Here is a 21681-nt window from a genome sequence, read left to right as displayed (position 1 = left end):
TAGTGGGCGTGTTATGGGAGTATCTCAGGCATGTAAATGCAAGCAGCTGTATTCCCATATGCACAGCCGCAGGCCATGGTCAGGCGGAGAAACTGCACCTGCCATAGAACTGCACAAGTTTTGATGATACAATCGATGGTGGTGACGCTAAAAGTAGGCATCTAAGACCTTGTACATTGGTCCACATGGGTACACACAAGGGAAGAAGTTTGTAGTGGCATTTGCATAAAGTTGCAGATGGGTGACCGCCAATAGACCCTGCTGCGTGCTCTTTTGAATGCGACTCAGAATCAGGCCCATTGTCTGTCAATGCCTGTGTGTACGTGCCCTAAATCAGAAGTCGCTGAGCCATGCAGGCATAATACAATATAAATTAATTTTTGCAATATTGCCAGCCAAAAAAACAAAAACAAAAAATGTGTTGAAGCCTTTGAACAGCTGTGAAACAGCAACACTGGGGGTGAATTTACTAAAGTGAGAGTTTTTAGAAGTGGAGATGTTGCCCCTAGCAACCAATCAGATTCTACTTAACATTTAACTAGCATCTTCTAAATAACAGCTAGAATCTGATTGGTTGCTAGGGGCAACATCTCCACTTCTAAAAACTCTCACTTTAGTAAATTTACACCTGGTAGTCTAACAACCTTTTGTACTATCCTTGTTGTTCCCTCAATGTCCAAGCATTTTGCTGTTTTTCATAGGCTTAACTATAGCTCTATTCTCTGCTGTCCCTGTTCTCTTGCCTGGTTATGGACCTGGAAAAACAGAATGCTGTAAGTAAGTTATTTCTTATCTGAAACATTTGTGTAAATAGTTTGTGATTTTCCATGCAAAGTCTTTCTCATAACCTTTTTCAGTGATACATTCAATAAATATATTGGTCTCATTATTATACCAGCAAAAAAAAAAAAGCAATAATGTAGATCTGATAGCGTAAAAGAGCAAGCTGGCAGTTCTTGTACTGTTTGCAAATGCAGAATTCACCATAGACACTGGTTATGAATATTTTAGATTTTCTTAGGGACTGTGTTGAGAGCTTACCGAGCTTTGCCAACATTCAACATACAGACATCATTTTATTTCACAGCTGGTACAGATATTTTAATCATGGTATGTAACATTTAGTTTTCTTTATTAAAAAGCTATTTATACCTCTAGATTCCTATCAACTATGCATTTCAGCCATTAGCAAATGCATGTGATTACTTAATATAAAATTAAGTAATCACATGTACGTGAAATACACCAAATATTATAATGTTTGAGGATATTTCTATCAGCAATTGTATAATAATGGAATATGGAAAACTAAATCCTATTTTTAATTCGCCATTATGATTTGTATTTGTATTAAATACAACATATATTATACAATTATTATATAAAGTAAAACTGGATGGATGGATGGATAGATAGATAGATGTTTCCACTTTCCTGACAACACCTGCTAAAAATGTGTGTGTGTCTGTGTAAATATAGTATATATCTAGGTATGTTTTTTAACTCATCAACTATGCATTTTATATTCATACAAGTTGCTACTAGAACCATATAATAAATAGCAAAGTCTTTGATAAAATTTATGACCTGAATGTCTAGTGTGCAAATATGTTTTATGTATTCATACAGTCTAGACGTGGTAAATTACTTTGAAAATAAGTCACCTGGGAATGCCTGAACATTCCTTAATAGGCTCATAAGAAAATGCATTCGCACAGTGAGGAGAGATTGACCAAATCTCTACAACGTACTGTGCTGATCTGTTAAGTCCTTTTCTAGACATTTCTTCGATTATGCTATTCACATACAATGTAAATAGAAATGTTTAAAATAGCAGAGTCAAGCACAGGATATGCAGAGGAAGGTCTCCAAATGCTGGATTTTGTAAGAAAGCAAATATTAAAAATAATAATTGAAACGTACAATGTACATAAATGTCATAAAGTAGTAATGTTGTATAACTAATGCTAGTAATGTTAAAAAAAAGAAAAGAATGAAGGATAAAAGAATGGAAAGACAATGATGTGTGACTTATGCATTAATGTACAAAAAAGAAATACATTATTATTATTATTATTATTATAATTAATCTACTTTAAACAAATCCATCTTCACTATCATACTAAATTAATATATTACCTTGTAAATTAATACAATTGCAGAAAATGAATTATAATGTTCTCTTAATGTTATATTTACTTGCCCAATACTTCACGTCAGTTAAACAACACAATTCTAGCAGAGCCCTATAAACAGTATAGTGGTTTAGATTAGCTACTGGGTACTTTTATACTCTAATTTTTAATTAGAAAATTCTGATACTGAAATAATAAATTTTTGTATTATGTAATATTTATTAATCATTATGAGGAATATTTTTTTTAAAGTAAAGCTGATCAAAACTCATTGAATTTACAACTAAGAATGTTTTTAAATGTCTTCTTACCATGGACCTTAGGACCTGATTCAGATCCGCTCGCTAAGAAGCGTTCGCTCGTAGCTGGCCAATTTTCGCATTCTGCTCATGTGTACGCATCGCAGTGCGCGAACCACTGCAAGAGATTGGGAAGCGTTCACTCTCTGCGCATAGACAGCCCAGCAGAGTGAGTGATGGGAGAAGCCATTTGTGAGTGGTGACAGGGGCAGGCCATTAAACACTGGGCAGTGGAGGTGCGAACGTAGGCGTGTTTGAGCGTCTTAAGGCACTTGAGAGGCGTGCATAATTAAGAGGCAGCGTCATTGTACTTGTCACCTGGCTGGATTTTACTCTGACGTGCTCGCAGTGCTTGGGGCAGGGTATAGTCAACCTCAAGTGCTGCCAGCGCTTCAGATGGTAACCAATGTACCAATGGTTGCATACATGTCCTGGAGATGATGTGCGCAAGTGGGCATCTTTAGACTGGCTGGTGGGCGTCTGCATACACAAAGCGTTCGCATGCCAAGACATAGTGGGCGTGCTAATGCCTTGCCGTTCGATCGCTTGCCTTCACATATTTGCATACGCTGGGTTCGAGCGAATGTATCTAGCAAGCGGGTCTGAATCAGGTCCTTAGTGCAAACTCCAAAAGTTTGATTTACTTTACTTCGTAAGAAGGGTTGGAAATGCTAGAAACACATACAGGTTGAGTCTCCCATATCCAAATATTCCGAAATACAGAATTATTTTAGCATGACTGAGATAATGAAACCTTTGATTTTTGATAGTTCAATGTACACAAACTTTGTCTAAGGCACAAATTATTAAAAATATTGTATAAAATTACCTTCAGGCTGTGTATAAGGTGTATATGAAACATAAATTAATTTCATGTATGTACACAAACTTTGCTTGAGCCACAAAGTTATTGAAAATCTTGTATAAAATGACCTACAAGCTGTGTATATAAGTTGTATATAATACATAAATGCATTCTGTGTGTATATTTGGGTCCCATTCCAAAGATATTTCATCATGATATGCAAATATTCCAAAATACAGAATATTCCGTTATCCAAAATATCCCTGGTCCCAAGCATTTTGGATATGGGAGACTCAACCTGTATTTACAGGTTAAAGCCTAAGAAAAATCTGAATACATTACATAAAATCTATGAAGGCCCATGAGCTTACCCGCTAGCAGTTCAAAGACCTCCTTCACCCACAACCAGTCCTTACCCATGTTTAATAATTAAGGTTCCATCACTGTAACTAGATTCAACAGTAAAATTGTATTAAAGTAAACTGTCTGTTTCCCAAAACTTAGCTTAGATCTTCCTGTCCATGCCCAGATTTCATGTGGACACTCCCACTTTCTCATAAACCTTTTTCATTTTGGGCCTCATAATTCAGGATTATTTGGAGGTATACAACTGGAAAAGTGGCAGAGAATAAATAAGTTTTGCAGGGTCCCACCTGGCTATCCTGTGGGGAAGGTGTGTTTGTAGATATAACACTGCAAAAATATGTCTGTAGAAAGCACTATCTACCACTATTCGTTATTAATCCCTTTCTATTTGTCTTGAATAGTATTTCTAAACTACATAAAAATGTATTGTCTACACAAAATAACAAATGGAACCAAATTAAATTGTTGCAGTTATATACAGTATGTTTTTAGAAATTGAAATCCCACATAAAAATGTAAAATCAATATGGAGTGGTGACAGTCACACACAAAGATTCTTGAGATGTCACATGGAGGAAAAGGGAGGGGGGGTGGAGAAGGGGAAGTACAGATCTGCCCAGCTATTTTGTTGCTCATGGCGTGGCGTGAGTCGCGCCATGGACTTGTGGCGTGGCGTGCAGGCCTCTGAGCTGCGCCATGGACTTGTGGAATACCGTGGTATTCTTCAACGAAGGATATGCTACGGCATGTAATACAGTGCTTAACCACTGGGTGGCGAGTGCTCCACTTTTGTAATTGCATGTAATACAGTGCTTAACCGCTGGGTGGCGAGTGCTCCACTGTTGTAATTTGTACTGAATGCCTTGTACTGAATGCCATACTGTTAAACTTACAGTAAATTGGATGGATATCACATTCACATCATTTGCATGTTCGCACAACCAATACTGTATTTTTAATGTCACATAATGTACATACAGTACAGTACTGTACCATACAGTAAGATCTTATAACAGGATGCAAATCACTGCACATACAGTATTGTACGGTACATAGGGTACGGTGCAGTAACTGAACAGTAGAGAAGTTGCCCGAGTTGTTGTCACGGTATAACCGATACTGTAGATTAATGAGATGCACGCACAGCTTTCACTGAGATGGGATGAATTACAGTATGACAATTATTTTTTATTTAATTAAAAACAGCAGCAGGAGGAGTGCACAAGGATGAGGCCGCTCTGTGCGGTTCACTATAGCTGTTGTGTGGGCTAGTGGTTAGGTGATCACTTTGGTAGAATTATGGTCCCGGGTTCGATCCCTGGAAAAGAATACCGTACCGTATATTTTTATTGTCACTGTCTGCTCTGGACACTATAGTGAAACTACTTTAGTAATGTTGTACTGTAATACTGTAGTGTTGTTGTTTAAAAGGCTGCTTAAAAGTAAGACATTGCAAACTGATTGTGCGTTTAAATAGTGCAAAACTGTCGTCAATGTCTGCGCTGTGGTGGCTGTCTGCTTCGAGGGGTTGGAATAGGATTTCATGCGCATGCCCAGTGGAGGGGTTACAATGGGATCTTTAGCACCAAGTGAGTGCTCTGTATCACAAACTGTGTGCCCAAAGCGCAAAACGCAAACATGCGACAACGCAGATGCGGTCTTGGCCTTACACACGATAGCTACATCCCTTGGACTGTGTCTGAGAGTGGTTTCTGACTGTGAGACAGCGCTCTGTGTTCAAAGCTGACTGTGCGTTTGAAGCGCTAAATAGCATTGCATCGCAAACTTATGACAATGGTGATGCTGTTCCCACCTAGCACACTAAGTACAGTAGTACTGGGATCTGTATGAGAGAGAGCTCTCTGTATTACATGGTTGGCGCTATGGTGGCTGTCAGCCATCTGCGATGGATTAGAAATGGTGGGGGTACAATTGGATCTGTGGCGCCAAGCCATACGCCATGTAGCGCTATGCCATCACTGAGCATGCGCAGTTGGCTGTATTACTGCAGTCGGTATGCTGTTGAATTTCCATCTCTGGCGGGCGCATGCCCAGTAGGAGGGTTGCGATGGGATTTCTGGCGCATGCCCAGTGGGCCGAGAGTCATACACAGTGCATCAGGTCCCTTCCCCCAAATCAAGCAAGAGCCTCTCATTACCATAATAAGGATGCTTTGTTAATCCATTTACTGTAAGCAGTCAGCTCTGCCCTAGTGTCCTGAAAAATGCTACGAATAGTGACCATTGCCAAGGACACCATCCCCCGTCTGCTAGGACAACTAGTGTGCCGCTATGAATGTGCCTGTACTGTATATTAAAAACTGACGGTGCCATTGAATTTAGCACCACAGAATAGTGATTTCATAACTGCAGAAACTGGTAGTGAATCTACTGTATAGAATGAGAGACAGGGCTCTGTATCACAAACTGTGCGCCCAAAGCGCAAAACGCAAACATGCGACAACGCAGATGCGGTCTTGGCCTTACACACTATAGCGACGTCTCTTTGACTGTATCTGAGAGTGGTTTCTGACTGTGAGACAGCGCTCTGTGTTCAAAGCTGACTGTGCGTTTGAAGCGCTAAATAGCATTGCATCGCAAACTTATGACAATGGTGATGCTGTTCCAACCTTACACACTAAGTACGGTAGTATTGGGATCTGTATGAGAGAGAGCTCTCTGTATTACACGGTTGGCGCTATGGTGGCTGTCAGCCATCTGCGATGGATTAGAAATGGAGGGGGTACAATGGGATCTGTGGCACCAAGCCATACGCCATGTAGCGCTATGCCATCACTGAGCATGCACAGTTGGCTGTATTACTGCAGTCGGTATGCTGTTGAATTTCCATCTCTGGCAGGCGTATGCCCAGTAGGAGGGTTGCGATGGGATTTCTGGCGCATGCCCAGTGGGCCGAGAGTCATACACAGTGCATCAGGTCCCTTCCCCCAAAGCAAGCAAGAGCCTCTCATTACCATAATAAAGGATGCTTTGTTAATCCATTTACTGTAAGCAGTCAGCTCTGCCCTAGTGTCCTGAAAAATGCTACAAATAGTGACCATTGCCAAGGACACCATCCCCCGTCTGCTAGGACAACTAGTGTGCCACTATGAATGTGCCTGTACTGTATATTAAAAACTGACGGTGCCGTTGAATTTAGCACCACAGAATAGTGATTTCATAACTGCAGAAACTGGTAGTGAATCTACTGTATAGAATGAGAGACAGGGCTCTGTATCACAAACTGTGCGCCCAAAGCGCAAAACGCAAACATGCGACAACGCAGATGTGGTCTTGGCCTTACACACTATAGCAACGTCTCTTCAACTGTATCTGAGAGTGGTTTCTGACTGTGAGACAGCGCTCTGTGTTCAAAGCTGACTGTGCATTTGAAGCGCTAAATAGCGTTGCATCGCAAACTTATGACAATGGTGATGCTGTTCCCACCTCGCACACTAAGTACGGTAGTACTGGGATCTGTATGAGAGAGAGCTCTCTGTATTACATGGTTGGCGCTATGGTGGCTGTCAGCCATCTGCGATGGATTAGAAATGGTGGGGGTACACTGGGATCTGTGGCGCCAAGCCATACGCCATGTAGCGCTATGCCATCACTGAGCATGCGCAGTTGGCTGTATTACTGCAGTCGGTATGCTGTTGAATTTCCATCTCTGGCGGGCGCATGCCCAGTAGGAGGGTTGCGATGGGATTTCTGGCGCATGGCCGAGAGTCATACACAGTGCATCAGGTCCCTTTCCCCAAAGCAAGCAAGAGCCTCTCATTACCATAATAAAGGATGCTTTTTACAGCAAAGATAGATTTCACCAGGGCATTCCAAAGTCTCTCTGTACATTATACCATGTGTCATGTGACTGTGGTTGCCATGGTAGCCACATGACATACACCTACCAATACCCTGCTAATACAAACAAAAGATATTGGAAACTAAATTGCCATTATGGAAAGAATGTACTGTATAGTAGACTTTATGCCTACTGGAAGGGCACATATACAGGTATAAGAGCACAAAAGCTGACTCATGGAAACAAAATAAATGTAAATTTTATTTTTGCAATCAGTCTCATGAATAAAAAGGAGCATGCTCACAGCAAGACTCAATTCAGACAAAAGCACTCTCTTTACAAGTGCCCGGGTCCAGCTGGGATATGCATGGTGGAAAGGTTAATAACATCACTCATTTCAACCTTTTAGTTGTTCTAAAATTACTACTAGATTAGCTTCTTGTATGTCTTATATTAATCATGAGACTGAGGATCCTTATATCCTGCGTCATCTTTGTTTGAATGGTTTTATTTCATTGATATGCCCAGAAATGCAATTTCCCATAGATAGTGAATTTATTAAGGGTATTTAATTTGGTTTTCAGTAGTACAAACAGTGACGACCCTACTTGAGATAATAGTGTAAGTCAGTAATAACATTAAATATGCAAATGCAGCATGTGCTATAGACTATAACATTTACAGTAGGTACACTAGACGATGTGTGTATGCGGCGATGTCGTCAGCGGCGGGACCCAGCGGGGGTGCCGACATTGGTAAGTGTATACATACTTACCGATGTCGGCCACGACTAACGACGGCGGGAGGAGAGCGGGGCCATGCTGCATTCTGCAGCATGGCATCGATAACGATATACCCAGATTGAGCTGCATGTTCAGCCGACTGGTGATAACGTTAACGACCCATGGGAGCGCGCATCGTTGGACGTTCAGTTCATACACAATGGACGTGTGATATCGTTGAACGAAATCGTTATTGTTCATATTGTTAATAAAAATTGTCTAGTGCAGTGGTTCCCAAACTGTGCGCCACGGCACCCTGGGGTGCCTCGGGACACTTGCAGGGGTGCCTCAGGTTGGTGGTCCAGCACCAAATCAAATCATTTATGGTCAATGTAATGTAAATATGTGGACAAACAGAAGCTCAAACCTGTCACCCACTGCATCATGAACCTAAGGATGACAGGTAAGAACAATTTACTTCACTTTACTACTTCACTACATTTTTTTCTGAATTTCTCAATAACAAACTTTTGGCTTAGGGGTTCCGTGAAAACAATTCTGATGCACTAGGGCACCGCGATTCAAAAAAGTTTGGGAACCTGTGGTCTAGTGTGTATGAGCCTTAACTGTCTTTTCTGTAAACGATTATAGTCATATTTGTGATGATTCAGATACTGAAGGTGATCAGCATAGGGTCACACTGAACTCACAGTGGAATAGAGCCAGAAACTTCTCCTTGAGAGTCCGTTTATTTACCAGCTGTGCCACTCCTCCTCTTTTGGAGAGTTTAGCAGTCCAGAAATAATCAAGCAAATGTAGTGCCAAGCAAAATGTCATGATCTGACATTATGTAAGGTACAGTTATTACTGTGACACCTTCCCAGCCAAGGCAATACATGTTAATACAACTCTGTAACCCATAACTGATTATATAATGTGATGTAACAGGGAATTTATACAGTAGGTGCTGCTATGGCAATGCAGAGGCTACTTATGCCCCCAGGAGCTTTAGGGCTTGCGTACTGTAGTATGTAATGCAAGGTCATCCACCCTATGTCCTCCGCGTTTCCCGTGTACATTTACTCTTCCCTATGTCCCTCTTCCTCTCCTTCCTGTCTACTGTGTTATTTCACTTTTCCCTATTGTCTCGTGTGTTGCTTCATCTTTCTCATGTCTCCTTATATTTTCCTTCTTACTGTATCTCTTGTGTCCTTTCAACTGTCTATAATATTTCCCCTGCCCTGTGTCTTCTATACTTCGCCCTTATATTTTCAGGGTGTCCATCCCCTTACCCTTTTACTGTACGTTTCCTATATCTGCCAAGTCTCCCCATGTCATATGTCAGATCTAACATATGACCCTATAAGGTGCTATAGCTCCCAAAATTACGGCATCTGTTTCATTTTATCACATCTAAACCTGAAAAATACATGCCACACCAGTCTTCCTGTCTATAAAGGGACATTTACCTCAGATCTTTTCTTTGTTAGTTGTGCTTAATATAGGGGAATGTATATACTAGACAAAGGGCCGAATTCAATTAGCGGCCGTTTTTTTCGCCATAGGTGAAAACAGATGTTTTTCTGACAAAAAAAAAAACTGCGACATTTCTTCAAAAAACAGGCGAAAATGCAATTGGCAAAAAAAAACTGGACATAAGTTTTCTCCATCCCAGACCAGGTGAAAAAGAATGCAAAATCCCTATTTTTGCTTAAAAATGTGAGGATTTCTTTCAGAAGCCTTTGGACACCTCCCCTAATGATAAAATAACCACCCCAAAAATTCGTAAGTTGCGCACTTTAGCGAAAAACTGCTGCGCAAATTTTGGTTAAAAAAAACAACAATGTTTTCGCTTGTTTTTTGCCGAAAACCGGCAGTTTTTGCCCATGGCGAAAAAAATGTCCGTTTTCGCCGCTAATTGAATATGGCCCAAAGTGTTATATGACTCCTTTGTTTGGGTAGGGGCAAACATACTGCCACACTCAATCACATCATACAGTATGCAATATGTCATGGTATACATTGCTTGAAGCCATGCACTAATATATTATATTGTGAATTGTGATTATCGCACCTGTTACTTTGGCAGAAGAGCTGTGGGAGGTGATAAAGTGATTATGGGGGAAAGAAATCAATTAACTGATTTTTTCAAAATTGTGAGTTGTGCCAGTTCATTTTTTACCACCATTATAGAAACAATGTACAGACCCATAACAATGTTAGACAAGTACAATGGGGAAACAAAAATATAGGGTCAGACCCCCTATTGAAGAACACCGATATAGCCTAATTTGGAATGCAAATGACCAACACTTACAGTATATATTATATTATTTATTGTTCATTTACATAAGGCAACTTATTTATACGGTTTAGTGGTATTTTGAATCCAGCTAAAGGGTAAATGTATAGATCTTTGGATTTCCAAATTTTTGGCAATTTTGCTCAATGTTTTTAAAAATACAATGTTATGAAAGTCAATTTTAATAAATCTAAAGCTCAATACATTTGCTGCCTAAGAGTTTAATAAGGTTTTATTTGATCTGAGGTTTATGTTTTTTGTGAGTTTGGTAATACCGAGTGTTTCACTTGCTATTGGCCCCAAATGTTTTTCTTATTACTTTTGAAGTTATTGATGTAATTTAGTGATATTTGACACAGACATACTTTGGTCTATGAGAAACATGAGGAAGTCATAGTGAGTGTTGAAAGTGTTCAACATTAGCAACCAGGCCAGCTGTTCATGCATGTGCGAAGTGAAGGCCAGCTGTTCACCACCCTAGTCAGCAGCGTAATCCAAAATTCAAATAGGGGAGCCACACCAACTGCCAGTGAGGATGCCAGTGAGGATGGCAGTTGGTGTGGTTCCCCTATTTGAATTTTGGACTGCACTGTAGCCCCAGCTCTGGAGCCTCCACTGCTAGTCAGCAGGTATTCCTGTTTCTGACAGTGGTGTTGTGTACTGAGCTGTCCACATTCATCGTGTGTTATGTGCCAATATGAACCATTTTTCAACTCAAGTTTTCCAGTGTGTCTGGACAATAGATATGCGTTGTTCAGCTGTGTACTGGTTCATGTCAGTACATACTACACAGACAAGTGTGTCACATTTCACAAAATTACATCAATTGCTTTAAGTTCTAAGAAAAACTGTGGGTCCATTGGCAAGTGAAACACACTGTACTTTGTGGCAACTTATATTATTATTATTAAAGATAGATAGATAGATAGATAGATAGATAGATAGATAGATAGATAGATAGATAGATAGATACTGTAGATAGATTGACTGACAGATGGACTGACAGACATATATGTCAATATTGTGCAAACTAACATTTATATATTTGTTCCAGAAAACCAAGCATTTTATTTTGATGTCCTCTCTAGCTGTACAGAAAGCTGGCTCACACAAGCCCTTTATTTGCTATGCTATTTTGGTTGAGTGTGCAATCAAAATTCCATTTTAAAAAATGGTTTGTTTTTCGATAAACATTTTTAGGAGTTCAGCCTGGATATCTGACTGAGCATATGGTGCCTAAGGGGATTAAACTAAGTGGGAGTTTGCCAAATGCTTGAATGGTTAGAGTCTTTGGGAAAGCTTAAGTTAAGGGAAAGCATATCTCTACAATGTAGGCATTGCTCACTATCACTTCTGACAGCAAAACACATTTATTTCAAGCTACTAGAGAAGGATTTCCAAGCAAAGGATTAGTATTTTAGCATATTCAATAAACTGTGCCTTCTTTTTACAGAATTTGATTCATTTCTTTGTACTTGTGTTAAAAGAAAATGTATGTTATTAATAAGAACAATGTATTGAGAGGAGAAGCTGTTTAAACCTTTGTAAACATTTATAACCATCACGAGAGAGGGTAACTGTCATCATAGAAACCACAATTTAGCATCATCTAGGAAGGATTACAACTGATACCTTAAATTCTGAATGTTCTTTAAACTGTCTTAAGCCGGGTACACACTAAATGATATGTCGGGCACATTGTCTAGTGCAGGGTTGGACAGACTTTTGGACTCGGTGATCTACTTTTAAAACCAATAAACCTTTGTGATCTTCCAAGCCCAAAAAGGGGGCGTGGTATGCAAAAAGGGGGCGTGACCTCACAGCATGGGAGATGGGGTCTATCCTACCGAAATCACGCAAATTACTAGACACAGCAGCACAATCTTATTCACATTACACCACATAATAGTCCCTTCATTCACGTTACGACACAGTAGTGCCCTTATACACAATGCTTACAGTAGTGCCCCTTATACAGTGACCACTGTATTAGTGCCCCTTATTCTATGCCCCCTGTAGTTTTGCATATTATGCAGTTTCTCCTGTAGTTGTGCCCATTATGCAATGCCCCCCTATATTAGAGCCCATTATGCAATTCCCCCCGTATTAGAGCCCATTATGCCATGCCCCCTGTATTAGAGCCCATTACGCAATGCCCTCTGTATTAAAGTACCTTATGCAGTGCCCCTGTAGTTGTGCCCATTATGCAATGCCCCCTGTATGAGCGCCCATTATGCAATGCTCCCTGAATTAGAGCCCCTTATGTAGTGCCCCCAATAGTGCCCCTTATGCTGTGTCCCCATAATGCCCCTTATGCAGTGCACCCAGTAATGCCCCTTATGCTGTGCCCCCAGTAATGCCTCTTATGCTGTGCCCCCAGTAATGCCCCTTATGCAGTGCCCCCAGTAATGCCTCTTATGCTGTGCCCTCAGTAATGCCTCTTATGCTGTGCCCCTTTCCCTGTTTAGTACTTACCTATCTTCACGCTCCCACATAGTCACTGGCTGCCTTGCTGCTGACTGAATCTAACTAGATCCAGCAGACGCGCAGGCTCCTCACATGGCCGGCGCCGTGGGTGACTTCATAATGTCACCCGCGCACCTGCGCACTGCATCACTGGGAACGCTAGCCTTTGAAGCGAACAGAAGCTTCGTTAGTCTCTGTTCACTTTAGAGACCAGCCTATCCCAGTTGCTGCAGCAGGCTGGTCACAATCTATCGGCGGGAGCTCCGCGAGCTACCGGTAGGTCGCGATTGACCTTTTGGCCAGCCCTGGTCTAGTGTGTACCCATCATGTTGCTGATGATGCGCGCTCCCGCGAGTCATCAGCAACCATTCTCCGTACGTCTGATGGGTGATATCATTAGCAGGAGCCATACTGCCGAATGCAGCATGGCCCCCACTATTGTTCCGTCGCTGCCGGCATCGGCAAGTGTGTATGTACTTGCCGATGCTGGCACCCCCGCAGGGTCCCGTTGCTGACGAGGTCGGGCACATTAGACATTGTCCAGTGTGTACCGGCCTTTAGATATGGGTCAGTCCTACTTTTTAAGGTGGCAGAAAGGTGTATCCTAAAGAAAAGTCATGGATTTGAAAGGGTTTTGGAAGGATCTGGCCAAGTGTGTCCTGATGATTAAATTGATTTGCCTAAATAGTACTATAGAAAGGAATAAGAATATTACCTAAATACAGTACGGTCAGGAATCAGCATTCATTTGAACCTGGTTATGTGTGTGAAACAAAGGGTAAATCAAAAACTACTTGGTCTGTCTAAATTTGATTAAATCCCCCCTATTATATTACACCTTCACTATCCCCAAATTCTGCCAATCTCAATCATGAAGTCTTCAATTTCTCATACTTTAATCAGAGGTATCATAAACTCAATGGATATTGTATCCTCTATTTTAATTAATTCTGGCACATGAACTGGTTAGAACACAAAGACTTGACATTATTAAGTTATGTTTAATACAGAGAACTCCACAATACTTATGATACAAAGACAAATATTACAATTTGATATACATAGATATTATGCAATAGTACATTATCAGATAAAAAGCAAATGGCAATAGTACATTATCAGATAAAAAGCAAATGGCACATACTTGCCTACTTTAGAAAAAGTATTTCAGGGAGATTGTGAAAGCAACACCTACGAGCGTGCGTTAAACTGGGCGTGTACTGCTACATCTGGGGGGAGTGTCATAAAATTATTTACATCCACATGTAAATGAGCCCCAAAGCTGTTAGTAAGATCTACTTGTTGATGAAAATATACTGATACTTCTCAGAAAATGCCTGTAGCAGTAGGGATCATTGTGCCTTATACCCAATGCAGGGAAATTATACTAATGATCCCATTTGAATGTATATATCTCTATTTTTTCTTTTATAGAACAGTATCATAATGGGGGTAAGGTGAAATGAGGGAGATTACTGGACTCTTCAGGGAGACAAGGAGATTGCTGCTATTTCAGGGAATCTCCCTGACAATGAGGGAGGGTTGGCAAGTATGAAATGGCAATAGTACATTATCAGATAAAAAGCAAATGGCAATAGTACATTATCAGATAAAAAGCAAATGGTAACAAAAATTGATATGCTCACTCATAATCTGTCTTTTGGGAGAAGCATGAATGAAATGATCAAAGTCTTTCAGGCTTACACGACATTATACTGTACGCAAGCTTTAGGTGCCTAAGAAATCTTCCCCGTTGATGTCAGAATAATCAGGCCTGTGTGAATGCAATTAAGCATTTATCATTTTCTTAAGACACCTTACTAGGTAGGTTTTCATAATAATATATTTCTTTTTTACTGAATGTCAATCAGAGATGATATTACATCCATCTATATTGTCATAATAGTAATCTTTCATATAATATGAAATCTGCATGGGTAATGACTTCTTCGTTTTCAACCGTATCCCAACTTTTAAGCTTCCTGTCAACCAGATGAGATATCCTGTGATATCACAGAATCATAACAACTTCGAGGGGTTTGTTTAAGGTATTATTGATGGATTTTTATGTAGCTTTTATAGGAATTCCAACCCCTGCCATAAACTGTTATCAGCATCTCCCATCTAACTGCTAAGCTGGCACAGCTGCCTGACCCCTCTTCTCATGTGCACATGCTAAGTAGGACCCATGACCTCAGAGGAGAGAGAACCAATGCAAACAGCATCCCTACTCCCAGAGGTTAGTCCTTAACACTGTACAATCATACAGTATATAAAATATGAAGGAGTAGATGTGGGTTTAGTCTTAATAAGGGTATTTGCTCCATCCACATGATCAGCTAATGAACATGACAAATACTTTGACAGATTATTGGAGCCATCTCACGGATTTAACTGTTTTAACTAAATATTTAGCATCCTATATGAAATGATCATCTATTGAAAGGATTGTACTTGTACATCATTAGAGCTCAAATGTCTTTTCTCTGTGCCATTCACTCATCTTACCCTTTTAAGCATGTTATACAGGTCTTTGCGGACACATCAATGCTTTTATTGTCTGCTTGGTTCTGCATTCATTATTATCCTGACTACGTTTCAGATTATTCTAAATTATCTAACAGCGTGAAACCTTCTCACATAAATAGCTATTATATAACCTGAAAGAACATATCCCTTTTTTAAAGAAAAAATATAATACTCCTAACAGTCTTGTGCATAAAACCTTGTACCAACTGACAGACGTAACATAAATAATGAGCATTTGGTAAAACACACGTATACTTGCCTTTAATTGTTGTAATGACAGTGTCATGCTGTGTCTTTAAATACAAATGCAGTAACAGTATTGCTGACAGGCACTGGCACAGACCATTGCTGGTACCTGCAGCAGGGCCGAAACTAGGATTTTTGTCGCCTGGGGCAAGGCCATAATTTGGCACCCCCACAAAAAAATAGAACATAGAGGACAAAAAGGGTGTGTGTGGTTTTGTGATATAGTAATGCCCTTTATAACACATTATGCCACAGATTAATGCCCCTTATAACACATTATGCCACACATTAATGACCCTTACAACACATTATGGCCACACAGTAATGTCCCTTATAACACATTAGCCCACAGTAATGCCCCTTACAACACATTATGCCACACAGTAATGTCCCTTATAACACATTATCCCACAGTAATGCCCCTTACAACACATTATGCCACACAGTAATGTCCCTTATAACACATTATGACACAGTAATGTCTACAACACATTATGCAACACAGTAATGTCCATTACAATGTCCCTTACAACACATTCTGCCACAGTAATGCCCCTTACAATACATTATGCCACAGAAATGCCCCTTATACATTCTGCCACAGTAATGCCCCTTATACATTATGCCACAGTAAGGCCATCTTTACATTATGCAACAGTAAGGCCCCTTACACATTATGCAACAGTAATGCCCCTTACACATTATACAACAGTAAGGACCCATCTCCCTTCTCTTACCTAGCAGGGCCGTGCAGTGGGTGACCTCGGGGTAGCGCGGGTCGGGGCTGCCACACGCTGGGGAACTGTCAGTACTGCTGTCAGTAATGTGGCACCTCTGCTGATTGGCTGCCGGTCCGCGAACACTAATTGGCTTACAACCGGCACCACATTAGACTGACTGTGTCTCTGTGCCTCTCAAGGACAGGATGTGGCCCCAAACCCACAAGAGCAGCAACCTAGCCTCCCGACAGCCTCTCCCTAGCACCCCATCAAGTCCGGCACCCAGGTCACGTGCCCCCTTAGCCCCCCTAGTTGCGGCCCTGCCTGCAGCCAAACCCCAATCTTACGTCTCCAACTGCATCTCCTCAATCCACCAATGAGAACTTAGCTAAAGCCTTTTACAACTTGAGTACAGGGAGACATTTAAACTTGTAATAGTAACAACTTACGCTCTCCCCATCATTGCTGGTTGACGGTGCTATCTTCTTCATACAATCCAGATCACATGTAGGGGCACCCTCAATTCAAAGGGGAGTCTCCACTTTAAAAACAATGTGCCTCATTAGTATTTATTGTCTGCTTTAAATGTTCCCCATATTTGGGGGAGGGGAAATGCTAATGCCCAGCTATCCTTGTGCAAATACAGACAGGGGTCCCTTCATTTAGGGCAGGATGCATCAAGCATCGCATTTTGAATGCGAGACATCCCACCACTGATCGCATGCATAGCAATGTTTAATAACGCTGTATGCATGTACAATTGCAAATAAGGTGGGAGGAATTGGGGGTTTCGACCCTGGAGTCCTTCTGCACATGTGCTGCCATCAGCCAGCTCATGTGTGAACCAGGAGGGACACTGGGAGGGATCCTATAGTAATTAGCATGTATACTATAGAATCCTACTTTCTGATGTTTTAGAAATATTGATTGATTAATGCAGAATCGAGAACCACAAAGTATGCCTTTGTGTAATGTATAAAGAAATACACATATGCTCTTAGGGCATGATTAAAAGTTGGGAATAGAGTAAGGAATAGAAAGTAACTGTGCAAATGGACTAACCATGTTGCAATGCAAGGGGTCAGTGGCGTATCTATAATGGGTGCAGTGAGTGCGGGGCACACGGGCCCCCGGGTCCAGGGAGCCCCGCACCGCACACCCTGCACCCATATTATTTTAAACTTACCTGTCCATGGTCCCGCGGTGGGTCTCAGCGTTGCTGAGAACACCGTAAAATGGCCACTGGGGCAGGGTCCTGAGCATGTGCAGATTCCCGATAATCGTGAATCTGCGTTCAGCAGTACACTTACATGCAGTGCTGCATCAGGCACTAGGGGGTCTATTTACTAAGCAGTGTTAGGAAACAGAGTGAAAAGTGATAAGGTGCCAGCCAATCAGCTCCCAACTGTCATTTTTCAAACACAGCCTGTGAGATGGCAGTTGGGAGCTGATTGGCTGGCACCTTATCACAGACTTATCACTTTTCACTCTGTCTCCTAACACTGCTTAGTAAATAGACCCCTATGTCTGTAAAGGGATCTTGGTGTGGGAAAAAGCTGCAGCTGCTGTATCGTAGCGCTTCACATGCTGAGTGAGAGACCCAGACGCACACAGATATGCAAGTGTCACCTATCATATTAATCAGCACAGTCTCCTGGTGCAGAGTCTCACGGGACCAGGTGTGCCTATTATAAAGAAAACAAAAGTAGTCTTTTAGTGTTGCACACAAATGCGGCCACTGAATTTAGTGTCTATTAAGAAGCAGTGATATTAAATAAATACATATTAATTCTTGAAAAATCATATACAAAGTGGCAATTAGTACTGTAATACAAGTTATTTTAAACAAGACCTCGATAAGACTATTATATAGAAAGGATATTGTAGACAGTAGATGTTCATTCCTTGGGGTGCCATGTAAGATACACCATCACAGTTACCTAGCAATAGAGATATTGCCATGCATATCTGTAATGCAAATAGTATTTTAAATTATACTAAAATTCAGTTCAAAAACACCCTTGTCAGAGCCTATGGTCAGATGAGGATGCATTATATTACAGGTTGAGTCTCCCATATCCAAAATGCTTGGGACCAGGGGTATTTTGGATATCGGAATATTCTGTATTTTGGAATATTTGCATATCATAATGGAATATCTTGGCAATGGGACCCAAATATACACACAGAATACATTTATGTGTTATATATGCCTTATACACACAGCCTGCAGGTCATTTTATACAATATTTTCAATAAGTTTGTGGCTCAAAGAAAGTTTGTGTACATACATGAAATTAATTATGTTTCATATACACCTTATACACAGAGCCTGAAGGTAATTTTATACAATATTTTTAATTATTTTGTGCCTTAGACAAAGTTTGTGTACATTAAACCATCAAAAATCAAAGGTTTCATTATATCAGTTATGCTAAAAAAAATCCGTATTTCGGAATATTTGGATATGGGAGACTCAACCTGTATTTGTATGATGCCAGAAAATGTCTGTAGCACCATACATGGAGTATTACAATAAGGTAAACAAACAATACAGTATATACAGATGTTTCCTCATACCCCTAGGGGTATATTAACTAATGCTTGATTTTAATAGATTTTTATCAATTTGAAATAGGTCTAGATCGTTCTAAATTGATTTTGTGTTTCTGGGGTTAAATCACACATTTACTAACACAAAGACCAAATAAAAAAATTGTCTATTAGTAAGTGTGTAAATTAGCCCCAGAAATACAACACTGATTTAGAAGATCGACTTAAAATTGATTAAAATCGATATTTAGTAAATATACCTTTCGGTACGAAACACTGGCTGCAACTTTAACCACGCGGGAATTTGTTTTAAAAACGTACAAAGTCGCAGATGAAACACAACGGAACTTGAGAAAACATTACGCCCACTGCATTGTAGCACTCCGTACAAAGATTCAGACTCAGCCGCACACAGATATACAAATGTCGCACATCAGATTAATCAGTGCCATCTAGCAAAGTAGTTTTGCTGCTCCCAGTTTTTTTTATTTATGCGAATAAGATGCACATTTTGAGTGAGAAAAACGCTTGGCGTGGCCGAGATGCCTGGTAGCTGGCACACCGAGAGGGGTTATTTGCCGTGGCTTGAGCAACATGAGCACATATCTGTAAAGGATCAAACCGACAGTATAGGGCTAAAATCAAACAGTAAAATTCTTACCTGTATACAACAAGATGGGATATCTGATAACAGTAGTACTATCAATGAGTTCTGTGCATGTCAATGAATTAATAATACAAGTGTGTTTGCATTTGCTGGTGTGTATGGCTACTTTGTTGTTAACCTTTATGCTTACAGGAATTCTGAAAGCAAACATTTAGTACATACTGTACATGAAAAGTCACATTTTCACCCATTCGCTAACCTTTGCCATGTGCATTTGACCCTTGTCGCAACACCCCTAATTTGTTTTACTGGTTTTGACATATTTGATATTGCCTCTAGGCCAGCCCAATGACTGAGAGCTTACCCTATAAGGACAAGAAAGGGTGTGCGCATGATTCAGTAGTGACGGTTTACTGGGATAATATTAAGGTTCAGAAGAGCTATTAATGATGACACAAAGAAGTCCAGAATCTCTATACCTGTATCATAGTTCCTATAAACCAGATACAAGCAGCAGGATTAGAATTGGAGCCACTAAACTGGCCAAGTTGTCTGTTTTGCAACTTTATGTTTGCATACATATTACTTGGTAGTGCATGAGGCTCCTGGTTCTGGATTTATTTAAATGAGTTTTGTTATCCTTCAATGATAACAGTACAATTCAATATGTACAACACTAGTAACAGACTAGATATGTGGACTTATAGGCAACGCAGACGGTATCCCACCACTATAAATCTGACAAGAATGTTCAATGTAAAAATTGTCATTAGTATTCTGACCTGAGTGAGATGTTGATTGATTTGCTCGGGACTATCTATCACCACGATTTAAGCACTTTATCAACCATATGTGCTTATTCCTCTGTGTACAATATGCAGACATCTTTTTTACAGAGGAAGAGAGATGTTAAGAAGAACAAGTTATTACTGGGGAAAAATGTGCTAAAGGTCAATAATATTAAATTGTTTGTTTTCACACTAATATATTGGTCTAACTTGGACAAGTAGGAATTGATGTACAATGATATGTGGTTGGTTGGTTTTCCCCTACAGGTTGTACTTTAGAAAACAAGGTAATTGGGTTTGTGCAGTAATGAGCATAATGCCATCGTCTAATTAATTGATGGTCTGTAATCCTCACTTCCTCTTTAAAGTGACTGAAATGAATCTCACTCATGACAGTATAACTGAGGTGTGTACCAAAATGTAGCAAAAGCTGTGCTTGTTCCCAGACACATACATTGTTTCTGTTGTTATTTGAATATATATATATATATATTTATGTGTGGAAAGAGCAGCACTCTCAGTAGTCCATTGCTGAGGTACAACAAACAAGAGATATCCCCACTTCCACTGGGATCCCAATAATACTATTAAACATTGGTCGCACTCACCAGACTTGTTAGAAACAATAGTGTTTACTCACAACATATCACCAGGGTACATGTGCCGGGTCGACGTTTCGATCCATAACAAGACCTCTTTCAAGACCAATGTTCAGCAATCAAAGTTACAAACCAGACCAACTGTCCAAGTAGGACTTTAAGTACCATACCATAACACCCCCACTTCATTTATTAACAATTACCACCCCAACACGGGATGCAGTCATATTGCCGGAGGACGGAATGCCAGGCGTCGATATACCGAATCCTGCTGCCCAGCAATATGCCGAACCCGATATCCCGAAGGTAAACAAGATACCGACGTCGGCATCTCGAAGCGCTGGAATCCTGATTGTCCAGACGGGCAAGGGGGGGTTAGGTTTAGCCACCGCCGAGGGGAGTTTAGAGTTAGGCACCCCCGGGGAGTGTTAGGGCTAGGCTAGGGAATGGGGGTTAGGGTTAGACACCACTGGGGGGAGGTTAGGGTTAGGCACCCCCGGGGAGGGTTAGGGCTAGGCTAGGGAATGGGGGGTTAGGGTTAGGCACCAATGGGGGGAGGTTAGGGTTAGGCACCCCCTGCGAGGGTTAGGTTTAGGGTGTGGGAAGGGGGGGTTAGGGTTAGGCACCATCGGGGGGAGGTTAGGGTTTGGTACCCCCTGGGGAGGTTAGGGATAGGCACCACCAATGGAGGGTTAGGGGGGGGAGGGGGAGGTTAGGGTACTTACCTACCGCTGTCTGGATTCT

General features: G+C 40.8%; 1 protein-coding gene across 5 annotated transcripts in view; it reads left to right on the top strand.

Annotated features, from left to right (window-relative positions):
• The window catches only part of FGF13 (fibroblast growth factor 13), a 421117-nt gene that overhangs the window by 158366 nt on the left and 241070 nt on the right, over positions 1 to 21681 (top strand). Inside the window, exon 1 of one of the 5 annotated variants that reach the window (XM_088465790.1) lies at positions 755 to 773. The exons of the other annotated variants lie outside the window; for them this stretch is intronic. The gene's annotated coding sequence lies outside the window, so the exon portion shown is untranslated. Of the gene's footprint in view, positions 1 to 754; positions 774 to 21681 lie in introns of those variants that run through there. 5 annotated transcript variants of the gene reach the window in all.

Source organism: Taudactylus pleione, unplaced genomic scaffold (assembly GCF_031769625.1).
Source record: "Taudactylus pleione unplaced genomic scaffold, aTauple2 ptg000064l, whole genome shotgun sequence".
Taxonomy (NCBI): Eukaryota; Metazoa; Chordata; class Amphibia; order Anura; family Myobatrachidae; genus Taudactylus; species Taudactylus pleione.
This window is presented reverse-complemented; position numbering and strand designations above follow the sequence as displayed.